The sequence below is a fragment of the Lissotriton vulgaris genome, chromosome 6, assembly GCF_964263255.1.
Source record: "Lissotriton vulgaris chromosome 6, aLisVul1.2, whole genome shotgun sequence".
Classification (NCBI taxonomy): Eukaryota; Metazoa; Chordata; class Amphibia; order Caudata; family Salamandridae; genus Lissotriton; species Lissotriton vulgaris.
The window spans coordinates 602088436-602110473 of NC_141694.1; the positions used below are offsets into that span (position 1 = coordinate 602088436).

The 22038-nt window shown below is 47.9% G+C and overlaps 1 protein-coding gene across 1 annotated transcript in view; it reads left to right on the forward strand.

Moving 5' to 3' along the window:
• USP45 (ubiquitin specific peptidase 45) overlaps positions 1 to 22038 on the forward strand; it is a 2087971-nt gene that overhangs the window by 1962110 nt on the left and 103823 nt on the right. The window lies entirely within an intron of this gene.

The window sequence follows — 22038 nt, forward strand, 5'->3', positions numbered from 1 at the left end:
GTGGGGAGGGCCAGTGAGAAGGGGACCAAGGACTGCAACCACCTCCGGTCAAGACAAGTTCCGTCTTGTCCGGATTGAGTTTGAGGTGGTTGCAGTTCATCCAATCCTGAATGAACAACATAACAGATTGGACATTCTGGAAGGATGAAGGGGAATGAGAAAGGTTGAAAATAAGCTGGAGGTCATCGGCGTAATTGTACACCGTGACCTCGAGCTGCTGTAACATAAAAATGAGGGGGAAGATGTATAAGTTAAACAAAAGGGGGGAGAGTGAGGAACCCTGGGGAACCCCACACGTCACCTTGTGGGAGGCAGCAGTGAAACCGGTGAGATGGACTGCCTGAGCTCTGTCTTCTTATTGGTGTTTTCTCCCTTTCCGACACCTCCATTTTTGGCTCATTATTATTTCTATTTGGAATAGACTTTAATAAATGTTGCCATCATTCAACAGCCTATAAGACCTCCTCGCTTTATTTTCCACCCATCCCTCTCACATCTGGTGTCAGAAGTGGGATCGGGGGAAATGGAGGCGGCGTTGAGGAAGATGGCAGAAAGCCAAGAAAAATTAAAAAACTGCATGGAACGGTTTCTAAGCACAGCCGAAGAAGATAGGGTGAATCTACATAAGTCCCTTACGGAACAAGGGCAGACCCAAGAGGCCGTAATCGTGAAATTGGCAGATACTCTGGGACAGCAAAGGAGTACAGCTGGATTTCCTCCGTGGTCCTACAAAAATATGTCGAAGGGGAGGACCCTGATTTCTATTTTGCCAATTTCGAACGTACGGCCCACGCCACAGGGTGGAGTCAAGACAAATGGGGTCAATATTTTGGGCCATTGTTGTCAGGAGAACTCCAAGCGTCCTATCAGGCTGTAAACCCAACAGGCATTACCCCATACGATGATGTTAAAAAGAGTATTCTTGAGGGATTAGGCATAGACGATGATACATACCGTATCCGATTATTCCAAAGGAAAGAGGGCCCCCAAGAAACTCCTCGTGCTTTTGCTTCTAGGGTGAGGGATATGGCGGACCGGTGGCTGAAGCCCCACCTTTCAACCAAAGAGGAAATCATGGAAAAGGTCTATCTTGAACAATTCCTATCCTCCCTATATCCGCATATACAAAAATGGGTAAGACAAACATCCAGGAGCCACAACCAAAACAACGAGACCCCCCCCCCTTTAGCATGCAAACAGGAACCTATCACTCTCCATCCTGGACCCTTTATGATATCTTCCCCCTTTCCCCCCCAGTGTAAACGGGGAGGAAAGACAGGCATTAATTGATACTGGGTGTCCACAGAGCGTGATACAACCCCAGGCCATTCCGGGAGGTAACCACCTTCCCCCAGGAACTGTAACTATTCAATGCGTACATGGGGATAGTCGCCAATATCCCACTACTGAGATAAAAGTCCAGCAGGATCCCTCCCTAACCGCTTTACCCTTAAAAGTGGGCCTAATCCCATGCCTAACCGAACCTTTCGTTATCGGAAACGATTACCCCCACATACCTCATTTAATACAAGAGACCTGAGCAGATGGGGAAGAATGGAGAAAGACTGCTCTCTTTTCCCAGGAGCCAGAGCCAGACTGTTCCCCGGGGAAATTCCAGAAGAGCAACAAACAGAAAAAACGGGAAAAGAGATATTGGAGACAAGACCTCCTGACTCGGGACCAGGATGTTCCCATATGGCAATATGAGCCAGGATTTCGGGAGGCACAACGTGAAGACCCCGCACTATGGGAGGCGTGGAACAAAGCCACCAGTGAAGAGGATCCCACACAAGTAGGTCCACAATTCTTTGAGAAAAAAGGGCTACTATATCGCAAAGGAGGGAGGGATGGCCCTGTACAATTGTTGGTTCCCCAGTCTTATAGGGAAAAAGTATTGTTCTTGGCTCACAGCCACTTGTTTGGGGGGCACTTTGGGGAAGAGAAGACTGAAGAAACCATCTTACGGAGGTTCTACTGGCCCGGCGTTTATTCCCAAGTAAAGAAGTTCTGTCGGGAGTGCGCCGTATGTCAAAAGAATAGCAGGTCCCTACCAGCCAAAGCTCCCTTACGACCTTTGCCCATAATTCAGGAACCCTTTTCCAGGGACGGTATGGACATCTTAGGTCCCTTGTTGCCTTCATGCAGTGGTTGTCATTTTGTATTAGTACTGGTGGACTACGCCACATGCTTTCCTGAAGCCGTGGCCTTACGCCAACCTCAATTAATCAATCAAAGAACTTTATTAGGTTATTGTATCAAAAATAACCATAAAAGTGATGTGCTGAGTAGGGTGTGGGGTGTGTGGGGGTGGCGCAGAGGGCCTGATTGGGGGAACCAACTTCACTATGGCTGAACAGTCCACTACGCTCCCTAACGAGTCCCTGCGTGTAGTAACCTGGAATGTTCGGGGGATGCTTGATAAGATTAAACGTGGGGCGGTACTGCGCTGGGGGAAAAGGGAGACAGTTGATGTGCTTTTGCTTCAGGAAACACATATGCTGGGTTCCAAAGTACTTGGCCGTCAGAGGTTTGGCTTCCAACAGGTCTTTCATGCCGGATTTACTAGAGGGTCCAGAGGTGTTGCTATTTTGGTGCATCGCAGGGTGGCCTATGTGCATGAGAAGCAGTGGGCAGACCCGCAGGGTCAGTATATCTTTGTCAAAGGGATGGTGGGTGCTGAACCAGTGGTCTTTGGAAGTGTCTATGCCCCTCCCCCCCTGCAATGGGCCTTGTCTGAGAGGCTGTTTACAATATGGGAAGATATCCCAGAGTCCTTGACAGTAGTTGGGGGGGATTGGAATGAGGTGATGGATGTCTGTGTGGACCGTCAGAGGAGACAAGAAATGACTGGGGGTGCTCCCCCTTCCCTCCCCCACACCCGGTTGCATGCTATGGTAGAGAGTATGGGCTGGGTGGATGTGTGGCGCCATATGCACCCTGCGGCGCGTGAGTACACGTATGTATCTGCGGTACATGGCACCTTCTCGCGGCTGGATTATGTGTTTATGCCCAGTGCCTGCCTGAGTAGAGTGCGGGAGGCCGCGATATTGCCGAGAGGGCTATCTGATCATTCCCCAGTCTTCGTCAAGATAGCGCTTCACACAAAACGTCAACCATTCCGTTGGAGGATGTCCTCGTGGCACCTACAACAACCCGAATATGTCCACCACGTGCGAGAGGCGGTTGATCATTACTGGCGGGACAATCTCGTGGACGACGTCAACGCTGTGGTGGTTTATGAAGCGATGAAGCCCACTATAAGGGGGGTCGATATTGCTTGGTGTGCGGCCGCCCGCCGGAAGCACCGGGAAGCCATTACCGCTGCAGCTGCACAGGTCGAGGACCTGGAACAGCGAAGCCGGGGAGGGGGCGACGAGGTTGCGATACGGTTGCTCCTGCAGGCACAACAGTCCTATGCTTCTATCTTGCATGACGAGGCTAAACAGGCGTGGCTCGCCACGCGGAGTAGAATCTACCAGTGGGGAGATAAGTCCTGTACGATGCTTCATCGGCTATGTCAACGCAGTCTTCAACCAGTTACACTGCCAGGCCTCACTGCGGACGACGGGACAGTGGTGACAGACCCGGCTGAACTGGCGGCAAGTTTCGCCCGCTACTTTAAGGAGCAGTATGCCCCACGAAATTGTCTGGAAGCGGACGAGGTAGCCAAATTCATTGATGACCTGCCGCCGAAAGCGGTCTCGGATGAGGCCAGGACGGCGCTCGACGCTCCGCTTACAGCTGAGGAACTCAGGGAGGCTCTGGGGCAGCTTAACACCGGGAAGGCACCCGGGCCGAGTGGTTACCCATGTGAGGTCTATAAGAAATTCCACCTCCTGTTAGGGTCCCACTACCGACGTGCGCTCGAGGCGGCACGGACCCGGGGCAAGCTACCATCTGATTGGCGTCATGCGGAAATTGTAGTGTTTCAAAAGCCGGGTAGACCCCCTGACAGGCATGACTCGTATCGCCCCATATCCCTGCTAGACATTGAGGCCAAAATCCTAGCAAAAGCTCTGGCGAATCGCCTACTTCCGTATATCACGGACCTGGTCCACCCTGACCAGGCTGGGTTCATGCCTCATAGGGTGACGCGTCATAACATCCGGCGGGCACAGGCGGCGGTGGACGCCATGGGGGCCTTGAGTGAACAGGCGGCTTTGCTGTTGGCAGACATGGACAAAGCCTTCGACTCTGTTAGTTGGACGTACCTCTTTGCACTCCTGCCCCGTCTCAACCTGGGCCCGGTGTTTTTGTCGTACCTTAAGCTGCTGTGTACTGACATCACGGCCTCGGTACGGGTCGCTGGGGCGATCTCCGAACAGTTTCAAATTGGTCGAGGAACCAGGCAGGGATGCCCATTGTCCCCATACCTGTTCGCCCTGGCTATGGAGCCCCTGGCCTCTTGGGTGCGCATAGATGCACAGATGCGAGGGTTTGTGTGGAGTGGGGATCTAGCGGACAGAATTGCATTGTATGCTAACGACGTCCTCTTCTTCCTTACGGATTTGCAACGCTCCGGGCCCCGAGTGCTAGACATTATGCGTATCTTCGGAGAGGTTTCCGGCCTTCGGCTGAACCTGCACAAGTCCACTCTGTGGGTGCTGGGAGGTGGAGTCATAACGGACCCCTGGGCGGCAGGACTGAGGGTGGCGTCCGACGGGCTGAAATACCTTGGGGTTTTCCTGTTGGAATCGGCGACAGTTGCTTGGGAACGCAATATTGTGCCTGTATGGGAGCGAGTTCAGGCTGATACCAAAACGTGGTCTAGAATGCCTTTAACCATATTCGGCAGGTCTGCAATCTTCAAGATGGTAGCGCTCCCACGCCTGCTATATCAGTTGCAGAACTACCCCTACCCCGTCAGCCCGCAGTGGTTCCGACAAGTCAACTCGGTGCTGGGCCGCTTCCTATGGGCTGGAGGAGCGGCCAGGGTGGCGCTACGGACATGCTTCTTGTCCACTTATTGCGGTGGCCTGGCCACCTCCGATCTGCTGTCTTATTACCAGGCCTCCCAACTGCTTATTCTTAATGAATGGTGGTATGGCGACAGGGGGGACCCGGCCTATGCTTTGGTGCGCTCGCTAATGGGGGAAAGTACGCTACACACAATCTTATACTCAGCCTGGCTGCCGCGGTCGTTACCGTCTGTCACGAAAGTGGTTTTTGCTGTCTGGAGACAGGCGCTGCGCCGAATGGGCTGGTGGGGCAAGCTGACGGCAGAAACGCCACTGTGGAACAATGGACTACTCCCAGAGCTTTCTACTCTGGCCGGGTTTAATGGCTGGGAGGCCATTGGGATCTCGTTGCTGGGCCAAGTAATGTCCGGAACTACCCTCAAATCGTTTCAGGAGCTCAGCGCGGAGTTCCACATGCCTCAATCTCAATTCTTCCGCTATTTACAACTGCGTCATGCACTGACCCCCAGTATCGCTCACTTGGAGTCTCTCCCTGAGTTTAGTCCGGTTGAGGCGAAGGTCTTTATGGGAGACCTGGGGGATAAGAAGGTCTCCCGCATCTACCAGACACTGGTTACTCATTGCTCCTCCTCATTGCTGCCCCTTCGGGCGGCATGGGAGGTGGATGTGGGTCCTCTGGATGAGGATGATTGGAGTGAGGCCCTGGAGTCCCCGCGAGGGGCTGATAACGCAATGCGGCTTCGGCTATTTCAATTTAAATATCTTCATAGGGCCTATTACACCCGAGAGCGACTGTGGAAGGCGGGACTGATTGAGTCTCCGGAGTGTCTGCGCTGTGGGGCTGCACTGGGTACGCTGCTGCATACGGTGTGGTCGTGTGCTAGACTGTCTGGCTTTTGGAGAGGTGTATTGGGCTGCCTGTCCGAGGTCCTGGGTTGGGATCTTCCCCGTACTCATCGGCTGGGGCTGCTCCATGTCATGGAGGGTATTGGTGGGAACATATACAAGCGCCACTTACTGTTGTTGGGACTTGTTGTGTCCACTAGAGACCTGGCCCGGGCATGGAAGGGAGAAAGAGCCCCCCCCTTGTCTGCATGGAAGGCTGGCCTGGATTACTACATGGGGCTCGAGAGACCGGTGTTTGAGGCGAGGGGATGCCCCCGTAAGCATTTTAAGATCTGGAAGCGGTGGGCTGATTATAGGGGGCTGTCATTGGATCCCCCAGTAGAACGAGAGGAGGACATATGAATGAGATGTGTCGTATAGGCCTGAGATGCGACTCATCTGTGGCACGAAGAACTGCTTATTTAAATGCGAAGAGGCACTGAGCGGGCGAGAGTCCTGTCTCCCGTTGCGGTAGGTCGACCCGCTGAGTCGACGGAACCCCATCTAAGGACGATTTACCATTTCTTTAAGGAATCCCCATCCATAGCTACTCGCTCCCCCACATAGCAGGAAATACGGCGGCTCTACGCACCATTTCTTTACGGAATCTCCATCTACAGCCACCCGCTCTCCCACATAGCAGGAAATACGGCGGCTCTACGCCCCGCCCACAACTACTCGCCTATCGTCCACGGAACTGTTTCGATTGTATAGCGCTCCGTGAACACGATCCTTACTGCCCTTCGATAAGCCACTGATCCATTTAGGAAATATCACCGAAAGCTACATTTTTTCGTTCCTTGGAATATTGTCAATTACTCACTCCCATCGGAGAGCATTCCCAAGAATCCTTCAGGACTAATACTTCCAGTATCCAGTGTGAATGGAAGTAGAGAGCGTTATCCTCCTTGCGTAGGTCCTCTGGTCACGAGTATCTGTGCCTTTATGACTAGGATTCCAATATAGATTTTATACCTGTTCCCCTCCCAGTTAACAACTCCTAGCCCTGACGAAGGTGTGGCCCCACTGGCCTGTCACCGAAACGCGCGTCGGCTTGTGTTTCCAGGAATACGGCACACTGTCCTATATCCATCAGGACCCGTGTATATGTCATCTGCCGCCTGGAATAACATCCTGATTTATGCAACAAATTCACCATCTCTGTGTTGCACACACCAGGACCCTAGGAATGAATGGAAGAATGAAAGTTGAATGATAGAATATTAGGTTGATTGAATTGAAATTAGTAAGTATGAGAGTATGATTGAAGTGTGGTATGTTACTGGGTAGGTCACAACGTAGGATGAATTTTCCCTCTTTTTATCTCTCCCCTCACCAATGTATGTTTTTTGATGTTCTAAAAAATATTATGTGGATTTAAAATGCAATCTATTTTTGTACCTTTTTGCTACATCAATTCAAAGAATATAAAAAAATAAAAAAATATATATATATTCTAAATATTTTCTTTGAGTATACTTGGATTGACCCGTTTCCTGTCATGTGCAATGCTGGCTCCTAGATAAATCACCCCATATATATTGCTTGGATCCTACCCTTAGGACCATTATATCACAAGGCAGGGTTGCTTTCCTTTGTTCTATTCTCATGGAAGGGAGAAAGAGCCCCCCCCTTGTCTGCATGGAAGGCTGGCCTGGATTACTACATGGGGCTCGAGAGACCGGTGTTTGAGGCGAGGGGATGCCCCCGTAAGCATTTTAAGATCTGGAAGCGGTGGGCTGATTATAGGGGGCTGTCATTGGATCCCCCAGTAGAACGAGAGGAGGACATATGAATGAGATGTGTCGTATAGGCCTGAGTTTTGTGGCATACCTGTCACATCGCACCCAAGTATTGCCTGCAACTTTTTACACATGTGCGTGGGGTGGGTGGGGAATTGGGGGGGGTTTGGGGGGTAGTGGAAGTTGGTGGGGTAGGGGTGGGATAAGGGGTTGTTCTTCTTGGGCTTTTCTCCTCTTATTGATCGGACAATTGTGCATGCATTATAAACTGTACCATAACTGTTGGTGGTGATCTCCTGATTGTGGAGAGCCACAATTTTACTCTGCTTTAACTGCTCAATAAAATCTGTTGTGAAAAAAATAACCATAAAAGTACAATTTATAAATCACACAATAGTTCCACAGATATATTAAGGATTAAAAGCAGGATTAAAAGAAAAACATATAGAAATCATATTACGATTGATATACAATACTTAAAAAACATTTTTTAAGAAGGCATTGACAGAGGCAATAGTAAATACATTGTCCAAGTATTGCAATGCAAGAAATGCGGAGCGACATCGTCTCAAACCCAACCTTTTTAAAACAGGAACAATCCATGGTTACATAATTCAGAGTGAAATGGTGTGTTAAGACCGTTGTCTTGAACAGTTCGCTCGTAAATCTCATTTCACTCAAAAATAGCATGCAACTAGCTTTGAGGTTCTTCCTCGATACCTGGCACATTGTGCAGGGGTCATTATAGTACTCTACATGGCCAATTTGAATTAAAAAGGTTTTGACATATGTTAGCCATCTTATATGTTTGGCCCCATCTGTTCCTAGTGCATCCTTTAAAATATGGCGATTAAAAGTGGGTTCTTCAGTGGTCCAAACCCGATGCCACGTAAGGACAGGCTGTATCCTAATCACATCCTCCAGGAATGGCAGGCCTAGTTTGGTGTGACAAATAAATGTTGACGTGCTATCTGGTACTGCCAAAAGGTACCTGAGGAAGGTGTTTTCTGCTATTTGCAAAGAATTAACATTTGCATATCCCCAGATACCTGCCCCATACGTAGCAATTGCTACGCATGTCGCCCTATAAATGCGCACCAGTTCAACAGGAGAATGTCTGCCCAGTTTTCTACTAAAGTTTGTTAATGCCATCAATGATTTACTGTAGAGGAGCCTGCTCCAAGACCCTGACTGATCGAATAGAATCCCTTGATAGAACAAGTGTTAGTGTACTCTATTGCCTTGTTGTTAATAAAAATGGGTTTTTCCCTTTTAATTTTATTTGACCCGTTCCCACAGTTCATGGAGAATGTTTTTGAGCAATTAATTGTAAGGCCCAAATTTGTCATAATTTTAGAAAAAGAGGATACTACCCTTTGGAGACCATGGTAAGTGCGGGCCATCAGGACCGCGTCATCTGCATAAAGGAGTGCAGGGAGAGGGCGAGTTGCTGCTAGTGGGAAATCCCTGCACTCCTTAATTAACGTGCACTCAATGTCATTTATATATAATGTGAAGAGGAATGGGGCAAGGACACAGCCTTGTCTCACGCCCTTCAGACTCTAAAATTCCTAGTACAGTCTCCATCCTGTCCGAAACAAACCCTCGCCCTTGCCATTGAGTGCAAGGGCGGGGAAAAAAAAGGAGATTATCGACTTGTCCACCCATAGCCCCTCTAAAATAACCCACAGCTTTTCATGAATGACACAATCGAAGGCTGATGTTAGATTAACGAAAGTTAAAAACAGCCTTTGCCTTTTGGCTTTAGTATATTTATCTAGGAGAATATGTAAGTTTAGACCCTGGTCAATGGTGCCAAGGCCCTTTCGGAAACCATACTGCAAATTACTTAAAATTGAATATTTCTCCGCTCACGTCTGCAGTCTGTCTAAAACCACACGCCCTATTATTTTAACTGTGGAATCCAATAATGAAATTGGGTGATAACAAGCTGGGTTCCCCCTGTCACCCTTTTTAAAAATGGGGACTATGATAGATTCATACCAAGATGATAAAAACTCACTGGAGCAGCATGCATTAAAAAGTTGGGTTAAAAGTGGACCCCACAGCACCAAGTTGTTTTTAAAAAGGTCAACCGGGACACCATCCGGGCCCGGGGCCTTATCGCCTAAACTAGCTGTTATGGCTTCATTAACCTCGCTCAGTGTAAAATCCATCATTAAGTTATGAGAAGTGAGGGAAGACTTGTGGTCATCCTCATGCTCCAAAATTCCTTGATCATCTAATGTTTGATTGGAGTAGAACTTGAAAAATGTATTACCCACTCTGATTCTGAGATGGTGATTTCTTTTCTAGCTTTATCGTTATCCTCAAGAAAAGGGGCATTGACCGCCTTCCAGAAAGCCGCAGGGTCGCAATTATTTGATGCCTCATGCAAGGTGTTCCATGCTTCCTCCTTTAACCTAGTCTTCCTTACTGCTTGTGCCCTTTTGTAATTTCTTCTAGCTTGCCTGTTGTGCTCCTGATCCTTCACTGTGGCCTTCAATGCGTTTTTAAGTTTAGTGTGAGCCTTTGTACAATTCAAATCAAAGCACCCTTCCATTTTATTTTCATTATTTTTAGCTTTTACCCACAGAATTTCTTTAACTTGAGCAGAAATTGCTAAGAAGTTCTCAATAATTGCTGAATGGGAGGAATTTCCATAGAGACAAACATAGAACATGTTTATTATACACTCAGTCAGTAGCTTACTAGTGAATTCTTCCGGGTCCACTTTCGCCCACTTCAGGGCGTACCCGTTTTGCCTGCTCAGACTAATATTCTTTAGGAACTGCGTGGATTTGACTTTAGTCAGGCCAAACTGAAGTCGCTGGCAGCACACATTCAGCTAAAAAAGACCATCAAGGTGCGACTTTTCAAGTCATTGCTAGGAATGATGTCCTCCAACAGCCTCCTAATACCACACTGCCGCCTCCGTATGCGTCCCTTACAGGAGGCGTTATCATCTCAGTGGCTCCAGTGTACGAGATCATTCGCGATCTACTCAGGATCACTCCGTTCATGGTGAAGGCCCTGCACTGGTGGCTTCAAACAAAAAACCTGAACCAGGGCCTACCATTCCTGCTTCCAATCTCCCCACACGTGATAACAACAGATGCATCACTGGAAGGATGGGGTGCGTTCCTGCAGGAACTTCAGATACACGGTCAGTGGTCACCAGCCGAAAAACTGCTCCACATCAACCTGTTAGAGTTGAGGGCAGTATACCTGGCTCTTCGAGCTTTCCTGCCCAGAATCAGGAACTCCCCAGTGCTTGTGAGGACGGACAACACCACCACAATGCACTACCTAAACAAGTAAGGGGGAACTCGATCCATGACGTTGTCTCAAGAATCGCAGCGAATTTGGGAGTGGCTACTTCAACACAACATTTCACTGAGAGCGGAGCACGACCCAGGAGCAGACAACACCCTGGCGGACTCACTAAGCAGGCAACGCTCCATTTGCCTGGGAGCTCGACCAACATGCTCTCGAGCCAGTATTCTCCCGATGGGGCAGACCTCACCTGGATCTATTTGCGACGTAGAAAAACGCAAAATGCTAACATTATGCAAGCTGGCTTCCCCAGAAAGGATCTCTAGGGAATGCATTTTCGACCGCATGGTGGAATATATTTGCTTACGCCTTTCCTCCATTTCCCCTGATCCCCAGGGTCCTTCGGAAACTGAAAGTGGAGCATTCCACACTGATCCTAATCTCCCCAGCGTGGCCACGCCAACACTGGTTTACAGAACTCCACCTTCTATCGCTGGAGCCTCCGATTCCTTACCCGCATCTCCTCACTATGAACCAGGGGCAAGTCCAGCATCCAGATCTGACATCTCTCAGATTATCGGCTTGGCTCCTGAGTTCAGAGAATTCCAGGACTTAGATATCCCTCAGGACTGCAGGGTCATCTTAGCCCAGGCCCGGGCTGACAGTACCAATAAGACATATTCTCTTAAGTGGAAGAGATTCTGTTCATGGTGTAAAGCTAACAAACTGCACCTGTTCTCGTCATCTCCGGCACAACTGCTGCCCTACCTGCTTCACCTGGCCAACTCGGGACTGGCTCATGCCTCAATCAAGGTCCACATGGCAGCCATATCTTGGTTCAGACGCTCTTCGTCTGGTGTTTCCCTATGGTCCAATAGACTGGACAAGCAGTTTCTGAAAGGTTTATTCAGGACTTATCCTCCAGTGAAGCCTTTACCACCTACATGGCAGCTCAATATTGTCCTGGCGCAGTTGATGAAACACCCCTTTGAGCCGATGCATAAAGCGGATCTTAAATACTTGTCATGGAAAACAGCTCTCTTGCTGGCTCTCACGTCAGTAAGGATTGTGAGTGAGCTGCAGGCTTTCTGTATTCAGGACCCGTTCCTTCAGTTTAAACAGGACAGAGTCGTTCTACGGACTAACCTCAAATTCATATCAAAGGTTCCGTCTGCTTTCCATCTAAATGAACCTATTGTCCTGAGATCTTTCTTCCCTAATCCATCTTCATCAGCGGAGAGATCTCTACATTCCTTAGATCTGAAGAGATGTCTGAAATTCTACCTTCATAGAACAGAACAATTTCGCAAGTCCAACCAATTATTTATTGCCTTCAGCAGGCCCAGGAAGGGCCTACCATTGGCAAAGCAGAGCATTTCAAGGTGGATCTCTGCGGCCATCGCCTTCTGCCACCAACAGGCGGGACATCCTCTGCCCGCCAGAGTTTGGGCTCATTCCACTAGAGCGGTTTCCACCTCCATGGCGCTCTTTTCTGGGGTGCAGAGCGGCGACATGGAAGACATCACATACGTTCACCAAGCACTACTGCTTGGATTCGGAACTCATGAAGGATGCAGCAGTGGGACAGGCGGTGCTCCGTCATCTATTTCATTAGAGGTGAGCCTTCTTCCCTTCATCTCACCTTTCCTATTTCCTGATTGCACATTTCTTATCTTGCTACCGTTTTCAGTTTATTATGTTACACTATTGATAAGGTATTATCAAGTGTCCTACATGCTATATTATGCGAAATGTGCTGCCTACTACTTGCTACTCTGATTCAGGCATGTGAATCTATGAAAGATACCCATAATACTGGATAAGAAATGCGTTACTTACCTGTAACTGCAGTTATCCAGTATTGGTATCTTTCATAGATTCACCTGCAACCCACCCGCCTCCCCTGGAAGGGCTCACCCTGGTTCTCTCAGTAGGTACTACTTAGCACTGTGCTTACGAAAATCTGAGGGACTAGGGCTCTTTCCAGGAAGGTTCTAGAGGGTGGTAGTAGCTGATTAGCTCCTGGCCAAAGTTTGGTCCTTTTTACAAAAGGACTCAGATAGGTTACTAATGTGAGGCCTCTGGCCTATTAGTGTATATATGTCTTTATGACATTACTATTTTTATATACCGGGGACTCCCACCCCGACGACGGGGAATGATTCAGGCATGTGAATCTATGAAAGATACCAAAACTGGATAACTGCAGTTACAAGTAAGTAACGCATTTCTTTTGCACAAATTCCATCCACACTTTATCGGCCACTTTTGTTTTTAAACCAGCCACATTCCAAAACATAACCAGGCAGTTGGCATTCCTCTCTTTACTACCAGTGTTACCCCCAACTCCCTCCACAGGTGTCAGTCTAGATCCATTTTGGAGAGCAATAGTTTGTTCCAAGATACCTACCTTGTCTATGTAAGTGGTGTTGGATACCTCAGCAAGAAGCAAGGGTTCTTGCACTGATAATTCAGCTATAGTGGCTCTGTGTCTAGTCATATTTAATCGACCCTTAATACCGGAAACATCCGAATCTCTCAATATAACAACTTCAGCCAGATCTTCTGCGCTCAGTCAGTCTACCTCCTCGAGACAATTAAGTCTATCTAAGCGGTTTTGAGTAGGGATATTGTACTGACTTCTATGAAGCGGGGTATGATTTTCCCAGATAGGCCGGGGATAATTACTGTGTGGGGGTTGGTAAAAATATCCTAGAGGAACAACACTGATATGCGTTCTACCCACAGGGTTATTTCCAATTCCGCTCAGTACTAATCTCACTAGATTTGTAGTTTTGAATGACAACACTACACAATCCCCTTGGAGTTTTTTTAAACCTCTACCTAGCCATCCTACTCTTCTTGCCATCTTGAACTCGGCAAATAGAGTCTCGGTAAGACCTGTCCTTGAACCAAGCCACTGTCAGGACGTATTCCTTAAGTTCTCCCAGGATTCTACCGACTCATCTGTTAGTGTAGGAAATTTCGCTAACACCACAACATACGGAGTAGCTAGTGGTGGTACGTCTAAGTATGTGGTATGTCGTGTCCTTTGATTCGTGGACTCTTGGTTACAGTTTACTGTTATTGTAGTGGGTGCAGGCATAGTCACAGCTGATGCTGCAGTGGTTTGTCGAGCCTCAGTGATGGCCATAGAAATATGTTGTTTTATGGTCAGGGGCCTATCGCCTAAAGCGTGGCGATTACCTATGGCAGGTCCGTTGATATTTGCATTTAAGCTATTGCTTTGGCGGTCGTGATTAATCGCGTTGGCAGGCAGACACATACTGTCAAGCACTAGGGGCTGAAGTATGCCTAAACATTTAGTTAAAATTGCCTCTAATGAGCCCATTCTAGTCGTTAAAGTACATAGACTCTCTCTAATCAGTGTGTCTAGAGCGACCAGCTTTATTTTTAATTTGTCCATCTCACTCTGTGTGCGCATATTAGAACTAATTAAAGATTTTTCCCAATTTTCGAATTTATTTACTGATGTGAGTTTATGCCTTAAGGGTGCATTTTTTCGGATTTTTGGAGTATGCCTCATAGTTAAAGGGTCTGGATCCTCAGAAATACTACGACACATTTCCAGATTTCTGTTGTGCTTTTTTGGTGGTTGATGTTGCAAATCATGCTCATGTTCACTACCTGACAGGTGATCTGATATGTTCACTAGGCAGCCATTTGTACCCGCTATGTTTCTCTGGGACTCAGATTGATTAGGACTAGCCTCTGGTGGAACACCCTCATCTATTCCAGGTTTTAGGGCCTCTTCGACCGTAGTAATCTGCTGTTCAATGGCACCTACAGCGCCAGTAAGATAACTGAGTAGAGACTGGCGGGAGTGCTCCCCTGGTTTAGCTGCCTTTTTGGTCTGATTACTCATCGTCTTCCTCTTCCCCATACTATATTTATCATCCTCAGAAATACAAGTAAAAAATATAGTGCCACAATGAAATTCAAAAGGTAAGAGGTAACTGCAGTACTTCACTTCTTGTGGCGCACTGTGCCCTTGTTACTAAAATACGACAGTTCAAAAACGAACTTGGAGCAGGCTCAGTTACAAATAGCACCAAATGCCCTTTCTGAGATGTACCCTTAACAAGGATATCTTCAAGTCACAGTACCTTGAAATACAGGCGAAAGAGCTATGGCCCAACCCAGCCTCTGTCGGTCTATGACGGGCTAAGATGAGCCCGTCTTGGCCCGGTCTTCGCCCGTGCTGAGCCCGCAATGCGTGACCAGCTCTGAAGTCTTATCAAGTCCCCCAGGGAGCGTTTCAAAAGTGCTCCGTGCCAGGAAAGGGTCAAGGTCCACAGTAAAGTGCGGCGTGCTTCGGCGTTGCAGAGCGGTCTCCCTAATGCTACTCAGATTGCCAAGGCAATGATTAACATCTTCTCAAGAGTAGGATTTCCCAAAGAAATAATTACCGACCAGGGAACACCTTTTATGTCTCGGCTCATGCGAGAGGTATGTCTCTCATTGAACATTAAGCAAATCCGTACTTCTGCGTACCACCCCCATACTGATGGGTTGGTGGAACGTTATAATGCCACCCTCAAAACCACACTGAAGAAGTTATTGAATCTAGAATCTCGGAAGTGGGAGGATATACTCCCTTTAACTCTTTTTGCCATTAGATGCCAAGTATAGAAAAGCACGGGCTTCTCACCCTTTGAGTTATTGTATGGCAGACAACCCCACACACTGCTGGATATGCTGCGGGAGGAATGGGAGGAAGAACTAGAGGGAGTCAAACCCTTTCCAGACTATGTAGCGAACCTGGGAACTCATTTAGGGCAGATCCGAGACATAATCCAATCCCACTTGGAACTAGCTCAATTAGCCCAAAAAGTCCAGTATGATAAGAAGGCCAAAATACGATCATTTAACCTCGACGATTATGTACTCATAATGATTTCCACCTCTGACCAAAAGTTGTTGGGACAGTGGCAAGGTCCCTACCGCATATAGAGAAAATCACCCCAGTTACCTACCGTATAGAGCTGGATCCATAAAAGAAAAACAACACTCAAATATATCATATCAACATGCTAAAGAAATGGGAAGGGGCTGTCCCCATTCAGTTGGCCTGTCACCCACTTCCTGAGCCCCTATTCATACAAAGTATAGACCCAGAACTTCCAGAGGAAAAGGAAGCAGAATTCAAGGCTCAAATAGAACCATTACAGGATGTGTTTTCCCTGTACCCGGAAAAAACACACCTGGCGGAACAAAGCATCTCCACCCCTCCTGGTGCGAAAGTAAAAGTGCGTCCCTATCGCATACCTGAGTCCTGCAGACAGTCCATCGAGAAGAAGGTGCAACAAATGCTGCAAATGGGAATTATTGAGCCTTCCCAGAGTGAGTGGAACTCGCCCATAGTGCTCGTACCCAAACCAGATGGATCAATAAGATTCTGCATCGACTTTCGGGAGGTGAATAAGATCTCTCAATGCGATTCCTACCCCCTTCCGAGAGTTGATGAGTTAGTGGAGAGCCTGGGCAAATACATCAGCACCCTAGATCTCTGTAAGGGATATTGGCAGGTGCCTTTGAGCCCCCGGGACCGAGAGAAGACCGCGTTTGCCACCCCCAGCGGGTTGTATAATTTTCTTGCTCTCCCTTTCGGTCTCCATGGGGCCCCTGCCACATTCCAGCACTTAATGAACACCGTGCTGAAACCCTGTTCAACTTATTCAGTAGCTTATATTGATGACATAGTCATCTATAGCCCCTCGTGGAACGATCTTGTAACCCACATGAAAAAAGTGCTCCAAGCCCTGAGAGAAGCCAGTCTTACCCCACAAAAAGCCGACTGGCGGCCCGCTCAGTGAAGTACCTGGGTCACCTTTTGGGGGAAGGGTACATAAAACCACAGGCCGAGAAGGTAGCCGCTATTTCCAACATCCAATTTCCTCAGACAAAAAGAGAACTAAGGGCGTTTCTTGGGGTTTTAGGGTACTACCGAAGGTTTATTCCAAATTTTTCACAGTTGGATTCTCCCTTAACTGATCTCCTCCAGAAAAACATACAGACCGAAAAAGCCTTGCAACATCCCACCCCTTCCCTCTTTGAAGCATTTAAACAGTTAAAAACCGCCCTGACACGCCACCCAGTGCTGCTTAGCCCTGATTATTCACGACCTTTTATCCTACAAACCGACACCTCAGACACAGGCCTGGGGGCAGTGTTGTCCCAATTGGATCCTCAAGGGCAAGAAAGACCAGTACTATACATAGGTAGGAAGTTATTCCACCCCGAAAAGAACTATACGGTCATAGAGAAAGAGGCGCTCGCTATCAAATGGGCAGTGGAATCCCTGAAATACTACCTTGAGGAAAGGAATTTCATTCTGTTTATGGATCACACCCCTTAGAATGGTTATAGAGAAATAAGGGACATAATGACCGAATCCTAAGATGGTTTCTGGCCTTACAACCGTATCATTTCCAGACCAAACATAGAAAGGGTAAAGAACAAACAAATGCTGACTATCTCTCCCGATATCCAATTGATCATGTTCTTGCGAGCAAGAATATAAGGGAAGGGAGATGTGAGAGAACGCCGAGTTGCCACATTAGGGAGCCCCGTATCACGCCGGAGCCGGGCTTCGAACAGCAAGAGTTAACATCCCTCGGCCATTTCTCCCTGCAGGTCGAGGAACCTCCTCACCAGCGTATCGACCAATGGGATAACGCGCTGTCAGAAAAGGAGGCGGAGTCCATGGTAGAAAGGAGGATCCCAGAAGACGCCACAGTGTGCGCGTTCAGGAAACAGGAGGAAACTGAGTGGAGCACCCCGCAAGGACAAGAAGCAGACGGAAAAGAGCAAGGACGAGAAGAAGACGGGAGGAAAGAAAAGCCAGGAGGAGAAGCGGATGGAAAAGAGCAAGGACGAGAAGCAGACTGGAGGACAGAAAAGCCAGGACGAGAAGCATACGGCCAGAAGGAAGAGCGGAAGTCTGAGACAGGCGAGGAACCGCAGAGGCGTGTGGAGACCGCCGGTACAGACGAAGAAGAGTGGTCGGAGGATTGGTGGTCACCCCCGGAGGACGCAGTGAGGCCGCCGTAGCTCAGGAGAGCTAAGGCTTCTGCGGTACGTACTCTGGGGCAGGGGGTTTTAAACTAAGGGAAGGGAGGAGGGGATGGCGAAATCCTGCTTATGAGTGTTTTCTCCCTTTCCGACTCCTCCATTTTTAGCTCATTATTATTTCTATTTGGAATTGACTTTAATAATTGTTGCCATCATTCAACAGCCTATAAGACCTCCTCGATTTATTTTCCACCCATCCCTCTCACAGTTCCTGAATCCCAAGCGGTGCCCCTCAGGACCCTTGGTGTGGCATCAGTTGAGCTCTTTCTAGAGGAAAGAATCTTGCCGACTGCCAACGTGAAGCTCTGGTGAGCCTGACTCTTCTTGCTACAGCGACTGCCAGTGACGCAAGATCACTTTGCGCCACAGCATCAACAGCCTGATGTGACTGCCAATGAAGAGTTCCAGTGCTGTCCATACCTGCCACCTGGCCTGCTCTTTGCACTACTGCGACCACCATCCGCGAGGCTTTCGTTGCTCCCCGAGGCCTCCTCCACCGCAAATCAAGTTGGATGGACTTTAGAAGGTAACTTTTTCAGTGGGATTAACCTGGTCCCTCTGTCTGGCATGCGCTGCATCATTGTCAGCCTGAACATGTGACTTTCACCGAGTCTCGCTTGACTAGATAACCGTGTGGTGCTTGGTGCTTTTAGGTGCTATACTTACCATAAATCTTTGAAATTGTATATCTCCGCTTCTACTGATTGGACTTTTGTCACTTTGGTGTCAAATAAATTATTCTAAATTGATGTGGGATTATTAATGTGTTGTGTTGTCTTTTTATTGCTGTTTAAGTGCTGCATAAATACTTTACCTCTAGGTTAAGCCTGACTGCTTTTGTGCAAAGCTTTCGAGGTTCCCCCCCCCACACAAACATTATTGTTTTTGCGATGCATACATTACATACAACTTCGGTTTTACTGCACAACATTTCTGATCATATATTCCATTGTTTACATACATTCATTCAATATCTCACATCTTGTAGTCCAGTAACATAAGTTTGGTCAAAACAGAGTGCAGTAGTTATGTCATGTATAGTTTGTAAGTGCTAACTTATAAACCCCTCTTATATAAACTATTTAGAACTCCCGCCCCACCCACTCCCCCACCCCGTCCCTTACTTGGCAACCTCTTGTTAAACACAGGATGTAGGTGGAATTTGTTATAGATTTTATTTCAGATGTCTGTGAGGAATGTCCAGGGCAGAGTTTTTTTTAATAGGATACATTTTATCAGCACTTCTTAAGACTGTACTATCAGTCAATGTCTTCCCATTGTTCGCAGACTGTATCACTGGTACAGGAGCGGGATGCATAGAATTCAAGTAATTGGTTTATGTATGGCCTTAAAGGATTCCTCATCCCGCCAACTCAATACATTAGGTGGAGATTTGATTTCCATTTTCTAGGTATTAAGCGCTTTGCAATGAGTAGTGCAAGATCTGCAAATTTGGCCTGCCCTTTGTCATTTTTAGAGCGGTGGTATAAGCATAATATACAACTTTCTGCTGTACCCCCAGTGGGTTCCTCCTGCCACTTTTCCTATTGTTTGCACAATATGCGCCCACAAATACGAACGGATGGGACACGCCCTTAGCATATAAGTCAGGTCTGCATCTTGCACTATACACCTAGGGCATGCCGATACTTCTGGGGACATACTATGTAGTCTGTGTGGTGTCCGATAGGCCCTATGTATTATCATGTATGGTATAAATGAAAATCTAGTGTTACATGAAACTTTCTTAGGGAAGGCTAGGAGAGCGTTCCACTCCTTATCTTGTAACACCCTTCCCAGGTTATGTCCCCACTTCTCTCTTAATTGTGTTAGGGGTATAGCCAGATGTGTTTGCAGTTGTCAGAATAGCCATCTAATTTGGTGTCTGCCATTTCCCATTAAATATACTGAGTGCGCAAATTTGTGCGTAGTGGGCTCTGTGCCTTCAGGGACCAGTGTGTTCTTACGTATTGTGTAATATTTGTGTGTATAAGGAACAAGGAGCTGGGAGACCCTGTCCATGAACAAAGTCTGTATGGTTTGAGTAGCATCCTGGTCCCAAATAATGACCCTATTGTCACTCCTGCCGGATCCCATAGGCATAGTCAACAACTCATCATTGTTCCAGTTGGAGTGGGGCGACCAAGGAGAGGAATATTCGGGCGTAGGGGATAGCTCATCCTGTGTACTTCAGAGCTGATTTCCAGTATGTAAGAGCGTTTTTTAGCAGCAATGGTGCCGCAGTTGGGGTCCGCATCTGGGGAAACCATAGTGCATGCAAAGTACCCTGAGCAAGCATAGGCGGTGTGTGGCCTATCTCTTGTAGGTTGTGTCCGGCCAGCTAGTACGCTAGCCTTTGCAACTGGCTCACTAGACAGCATGACTAGAAATCTGGCGCCCCTAGATCTCCACTATTGGACTGTAACTGCAGCTTTGTTTGTCCCACCTGTCTGCGGCCGAACCCCCAAATCAGTTTTGTTAGGAGTGAGTTTAGAGCTGTAAAGCAGTGTGTCGGGTTCATTATAGGTAGGTTAGTGAAATAGTATAATACTCATGGGAGCGTGACCATTTTTGATATCGCAAGGTGCCCAGCTACAGAAAGAGGAAGAGAAGTCCAAAAAGTTACCTGTGATCGTAGTGAGGATATCGCCTTTTGGATATTGCCTTCTATTAAATCTTGGGGAGACATTTATATTTGGATCCCTAAATATTTGAAAGTGGTAGGCGCGACTTGGAGCATCAGATCTCTGAAAGCAATTAGCAAAGTCTGGGGATCACTTTTGAAAAAGAATGCTGGGGACTTGTCTGCATTTACAGTAAGTTCCAAAATGTGCTCAAAGAGTGAAAAAGTATTGGCTATTGGACGCAGATTATCGTGGAGTTTCCTAACATATAATATCATCCGTATAGAGTGATAATACATGTGTTATGGGACCAACAGGAATTCCCTAATCCGGGGCCTCTCTGCGTAGTTTCAGGACCAGTAGTTCCAGCACAAATAATATTGCGGATAATGGACATCCCTGTCTTGTGCCTCTGTGCACTGAATATGCATTTGAGATAGGAGCTCCCGTACGTGCACTCGCAGTAGGCGAGGTATATAATAGTTTCACCCATTGGAGATATTTAGAGGCCATGCCAAATTTACAAAGGGCTGCTAACATACACTCCCAGCTTAGAGTATCAAACGCCTGGCATATATCAAGGGATACACACCCTGCTGCTTGGAGCTCATTTGGGGTCGCGTCCATTACAGGGTAGTGTTGTATATTTATTGATGTGTTGCAACCTGGTATGAATCTGCACGGGTCTACGTTTACAAGTTGCAGCAGTAATGGAAGCAAGCAATGGGCAAGCACCTTTCTGAGTATTTTATATTCGGTATTCAATACTGACAGTGGCCTGTAAGCTGTAATGTCTGTGGGATCTCTACCAGGTTTTGGAAGCGAAGTCACTAGTACCTGCATATATGCTGCCCAGGACCATCGGTGCACCATCTAGTTGTGAGAAGCTGGGTTTCTGTTGCAGTAACCCCCCCACTTTCTGCCAGACTACTGATGCACATTGACTTGATGTGCTGGGTCCCTGCCAATCAGGTTCCCAGGGCCTGTGTTCTTTCCCCAAAACTGTACCTTGTTCACCCAATTGGCACTCTCTAGCCACAGGTCAGCCCCTGGTAAATGGTACTACAGGTACCCAGGGCACTGTCATTAGTATTATTATTAACTAGCAGCCCGTCCCGACCTTGTCCGTGAGCAACAGGCAGCTTCCCCGCCCCCCGCCCGCCCCTACATTGTCCATCAGGCCGGGCCCCTGCCCGGCCCGTCCCCCGCCTTCCCCGACCCGAACCACTTCTCAATGGACTTGTGTACAACATATCTCTCTGGAGCGAACTCCCACTTTCGTTGCTAGGCAGGGCAAATCTTTAAAAAGTAACCACTCTCCCACTATGCATATTTCAGAGTGGCCTGACCGCATGACTACAACAGCCCGTCCCCCGCCCGGCCCGTCCCCCGCCTGCCCCGACCCCCGCCTGCCCCGACATGGGTCCCCTTACCTCCGCCGGCGCTCCTCCCGCCTGTCCGCTCGCACCGCCGCTGGCCAGTCCGCTGCTCCTCACG